The sequence below is a fragment of the Lycium barbarum genome, chromosome 4, assembly GCF_019175385.1.
Source record: "Lycium barbarum isolate Lr01 chromosome 4, ASM1917538v2, whole genome shotgun sequence".
Taxonomy (NCBI): Eukaryota; Viridiplantae; Streptophyta; class Magnoliopsida; order Solanales; family Solanaceae; genus Lycium; species Lycium barbarum.
The window spans coordinates 142,157,857-142,163,856 of NC_083340.1; positions in this window are offsets into that span (position 1 = coordinate 142,157,857).

Below are 6,000 nucleotides of genomic sequence, written 5' to 3' on the forward strand. Positions count from 1 at the left end.
TAATTCATATACCGTTCCTCCATTTGGACTGTCCAAGGTGAATGTCAATACCACGTGACATTGACATTTTGATGAGATGGATATCATGTGTCATGTCACCTCATCACTTTCCCTTCACCAGTACCATTGCCACCTTTAAATCCCCCATAACCACCCCTAAAAAGCCATCTCTATGAATGATACGTGAAAGAGGAGCTCTCTGGACATGGATGAGTTTGAAGAAAAAAGATTGTACAAAATGAAGTAAATGTAAAAGGACCACGTGTCCAAGTCAGAAAATATGTACATTTGAGAATTTAATATTATAAGCTATTTCTGGAATATTCGCCAACCAACAAATAGGTTTGCTTGTTTTGGTTCAGAAATTATACCTTTCCCTAATTTATCATTAACCAGCTCTCTATAGCATTTTTTTTTTTTGGTCCTTACGTCAGAAGAATTGCAGCAAAAGGGTTCATGTTACTCCTAATAATGATAAAGTACGGTTTGATATTGACCATTCACGGACAGAATAAATTGTGCAATTAAATTGGTTGTGGCTTTTCAATCACCGTTTATATCATTTATTCTTGCAGAACCTGTGGATGAAAAGAGTACTGACAATGTGGCGGCGACATTCTACCAAACAAAGCATCCATCAGCGACCAAATCAGAATTTTTATTCAAAAGATTTAAAATATAAAAAGTTAAAACACACAAGTTAAAGACGCTAAAGAGTATGTATAATAGATTTTAACCTTATATATACGACTCCCTCTGTTTCAATTTAAATATTTTAGTTTGACTGGACACAGAGTTTAAAATAAAGAAGCATTTCTGAATCTTGTGGCTTTATATTAAAGATGTGTGTGATCCTTTAATTCTTGTGGTCTTAAACTTGTCAAAATTTACTAAATATAGAAAGAGACACATTTTTTGGGACATACCAAAAAAAACACTTAAATTAGGATGGAGGCAGTATATAATTTTCTGGCGAAGAGAGTTTGGATGAACCCCTTCCGTCCTCTAGCTTCACCCATGTCATTTTAAAAGATTTTTTTTTTCTTTTTTGCCTACTTGTAAGAAAATCAATGAATCGATATTCTCACTATATAGTGATGGGTTTTTAGTGGTGGTAATGGTGCTTTTAACGGTGAAAATGGCAGTGCAGGGTAAGAAAGTATTAATGATGGAAGAACAAACGAAGAAGAGGAAGTAAAATGGGTTGACACGCTAAGGTGTCAATGTCTCGTGATGTCCATCTCACGAAAATATATAGTCTAGCTCAACTTAATCCACTAGCCGATAAAAAAGAAGACAACTAAGGGCACATCATATTTTCTAAGTCATCCTATGAAAAAGTAAGTGGTTGGGACAAATGCAATAGATTCTTTGGTCTTATTTTAATAAGATGACTATAACATTGTCTTTCAGTTTTTATATGCTGCAATTTTGTTTTATCTAAACGAAAATTCCAATAGCTCCAACAAATGGAATTTAGACCTAGTAAAAAAAAAAAGAACTTCTATTATAATAGTTTTTGTAATTCTTTTGTTTTTATGATGGAAATTATACTAACCAAATTAACAGAGAGTTCTGGCATATGTTACCTTCTCAAATAAGAAAAAGTAAAAAAAAAAATAAAAAAAAAATAGAGAGTTCTGACATGGTTTAGATATATATAAAGTTTACCTTAAGAAAATTTCATTTCGACTTTTGCCCCTTCTTGTGTACACTTAGGGTGCTTATCCCGTCCTACGCACGGGCCCAACATTTGGATTAGAAAAACAGTATTAAAGATTGCATATTTGCTCTTCTCCACTTAAAAATAAGTGTAAATACATAAACGTTACTATCAATTCATTTTGTATCTTTTAATCCTACAACAATTAAAATATTCATAGAAGCTTCCAAATTATAGTCCAATATTTGATCAAATAATATTTTGAAGAGAAGAAAAAAAAAATGGACAAACTGTCCCTATATGATCTCCTGGAGTTAATAGTTGGAGTCACTATTTTTTTGGTATTAAATATCAAATTGGTTAGTATTTATAAATACATAATTTTATTTAGAGCCCAGATAAAGAAGTTACAAATGCACAATTCATAATATTGTCGAATTGCACCAACAAAATGCCAAGGAATTGATTATGTCATCCTAAAAGTTTGTAACATTATAATTTTATTTTTAATTTGATATATGGGTGGTCTACCTTGTGTCATTAATGAAGTTATTTACAGATATATAGATGCATTATTATAAAAGAATCACTTTTAATTATGGGCATCTAGTTCATTTACCACAAAGGTAATATGTTGATAAATACCTGTGAGAGTATCTATATTCATATCTATATATATATAATAGGAGAGGTATAAGCATCTATATATATAAAATAGGAGAGGTATAAGCAATGTGGTTAAGCCAAGTGGCAAGCTAATAACAAACCACTTGGCAATTTTAAGACAAAGTTAATGAGAATTAGGACAAAACAAATTTAAAAGATTATTTTTGTAAAATTGAAAGATAATATAAAAAGTATTTAAATATATATAGATAAAATTCAATCTTAAAAAGAAGAGTAGTTCTCATCAAACTCTGTACAGAACCAAATTCGGATGTTTATCCCTTCTCCTTTTTTCATTATTTTTTATTTCACTTTTAATATATATATATATATAACAAGCCACTTGGCAATTTTAGGACAATGTTTATAGCATGTTTGCCCAAGCTTATAAAATCAGCTTATTTTGAAAAATATTTTTTTCAAAAATGTTTTTCAAAACAGTACTTTTAGCGAAAAAACAATTAATTTGATAAGCACTTTTGATCAGCAATTAGTGTTTGAACAAACTTATAAAAAGTTTCTAAGAAAAAAAAAGTGTTTTTTTCAAAAAAGTGCTTTTGGGTAAAAACTATTTTTTTCGCTTCTCAAAAACAGTTTCTGCGACTCCTCAGAAGTACTTATTTTCTCCCCAAAACTTATTCAAATACTTAACTTTTTAAAATTAAGTAGAAAAAATAAGCTTCGCCAAATAGGCTATTAATATGTTTTGTAATAAAATTTTGAATTGTTAAATTTGAAAAGGCATAAAAATATTTAGTAGATTTGAAATGATATATAAAATAGGCTAAATTAGAGGTCGTATAACCTCTACATGGAAAATATTTACCACGGCTAAAGAGTCCCCATTGAACTCTTATTGTCGTCTAACCTATCCCGCATTCTTAGTGTTATCATCGTAATTGCAGAGCTTTTCAAATTCAAATATCTAGGTTTAATTAGTTATTAAATCTGTTAATTGAATAAATGAGCTTTGTTGATAAATAAATGGCCTACTTTGATTAAAAAATATTTAAAAAGTCTCACATGATAAATAGATAATTTAAATTTAAATTTCAAATGAGAAGATAAATCTCAACCCCATATCCAAATTTACAAAGATAGTTCTCCGTATCTATCTACCTAAATCTCTCTATGTATAACGGAGAGTATCATAGAATGTATTCATCTTTTGTTGTTCTGAATTAGTGTTCTAAGTAGTTTATTTATTAGTTTTTTCACTGATTCTTCTGTAACAGTTCGTGAAATTGTAATACAATTCTTTGTACATAGTTTCAAAGTTCATCTTCGTATTTGTCGAAATAGATAGTAACAGGAGCTTGACTCCTTTCTCTCTGCTTTGCTAATTTTCTTTTCCGCTTCTTTATTTTTCCAGGTTTTTCGATGGTTAATTTAATGTGTCATAATCCTTTTGCAGATTAATTTCACAATGTGGAGGATGTTTCTATGCTCCAGATGTCTCAACATGTATTAGGTTTGCAATAATTAACATCTTTGCTTAGTTTGAAAGTTTATGTTTTTGCTTGGCCTGTTGAACTTGAAACACAATTTCTTTGGATTTTTACAGTCTTTTAGTTTTTCCATTTCAATGGTTAGATTTAGATCACCAACGAGCTTTAGTACTATTTATAAATACAGATATATTGCTTTTAAATTTTGATAAATGACTTAATTTTAGATAAATCTTATTGAAAGGTCAATCGTATCTCCTTTCTCAAATGTTATAATTTTTTCTCTCTAACATCTAGATGAGTGCTTAATTTATTTGAGATGATCTATTTATTTTAAGTTTTCGAGTAAGGTGACGTGTCATGGATACCCATGAAACTAACTATAATTAAATAAGTTTGAAAATATGAGATGCTTTTTGAATTAAAAAAAAAAAAGATAATGTGAGGATATTTAATCAATTAATTAAAAATAAATTAAAGTAAATAATGACACAAAGCAAGTTGTTAATAATAGAATAAAAAAAAAAAAAAAAAAACAAGAATTTTTTCAAGAGTAAAGATTCAATCAATATCTATCTATGTTATAATAAAATGATTACTAGCAAGTTTCTTTTATTCTGATACTTAACCTTTTTTTTTAATGTTCTTTTTCTGTTATTTCCATATTTATATTTAATTGCAGATCTAACCGATTTAAAATAAGCGAGGGAGTGTTGATGAGTCGTGAAATTACGCGATATTCGATGCTAATTCCTTAAGTTTTTGTGACTCTTTAAGCACTTTTGTTGTTACTTTTTGTGTGTTTTATGTTGTTTTGTAGGAAAAGATGCCCGGAGAGCATAACGGAGCAAAATGGACTAAAATGGATCAAAATGGAGCAAAATAGAGCAAAACATACGAAGATAGAAGAAGCGTGATCTGCGAGTCTGATAAGTTGATTTTATATGATTTAGAAGTGATCAAAAGAAACCAAGTGAAAATAAAGTCAAAAAGAGGCCAAATGGGACAGTTTTGCAAAACTGTCAAAAGTGGACAGTTTTGCAAAAACGGGACAGATTTGCAATTCCGAAAATCAGTGGCTATTTTGTTCTAATTTTGAGTAGGGAAATTGTGGGACTATAAAAGGAACATAAGAGGCAAAACATTGTCATCTTTGGTCATTTTGCAAGTTTTTGAGGCTAGGGTTTCACCTACACAATTGGAGGAGAAGATTGGAGCACTTTAATGAGATAATTCTTAAACCTTTCTTCAATTCCTTGTTTTGTATTGAATATTTTAGTGTGTAGTATTTCATTTCTATACTTGAACCTTGTTTATGGAAGTATACATTGTTAAAGTTTGGATTGAAACTCTTGTTTTGCTTATGTATTGAATGATTCTTATTGTTATTGAAGTGGGTCTTTGTTGATTTAATTAATCTCGTTCTTGAATGTTTCCAAAGGGATTAGCTAACCCTAGGACTCACCCATTTACTTAGATTGAGCTTGGAAAAGGAAATCTAGGTTGGGAAAGATTAATTAACAAGAATTTGGGTCATTAAACTCATCTAATAACTTGAGCTCGGAAGAGGATAGTTACTTGAGGTTAAATTGATTGTGCCTAATATCACACTCTAAGGCTTGGAAAAGCTTAGAGTGAAATTCATTGATTTGGTTGGAAGACTTTCAATGAGATTTTAGAAATCATTATCTATTGACATAAACCCGTTCTTAGTTGTAAAATCGTGAAATACATTGGATCGTTACTTGAGTGTAATCTCCTATTATCCATGCTTGTGGCCATTGATCATTTTATTCGCTTTCTAGGTAATTTTACATTTCCGCATTAGTTATAATTCTCAAACAAAAACCAAAACACCATTTATCGTTTGGCTTTAGCTTAGTTGGTGAAAGTTCCTTACTTTCTTAATCGCCTAGCATATTGTTCCCTGTGGGATCGACCCCGACTCATAGTTGGGTAAATATATTGCATACGACCGTGTACACTTTCTCTTTGAGGAGTGTATTTGGACGTTATCAAGTGTCAAAAGCATGGAGAAGGAATGTCAACTCCTTCCATTATGGACGATGTTTCATGGTTGTCCAATTGATATTAACAGATACAAATATTGCATATAATGATGTTTTTGGAGGAGATTGAATTGATGAAAATATAGGTCCAAGTTGTTTCACTCAGCTATTTAGATGGTAATCTTTTTATTTTAGAAAAAATAAATAAGGTTGA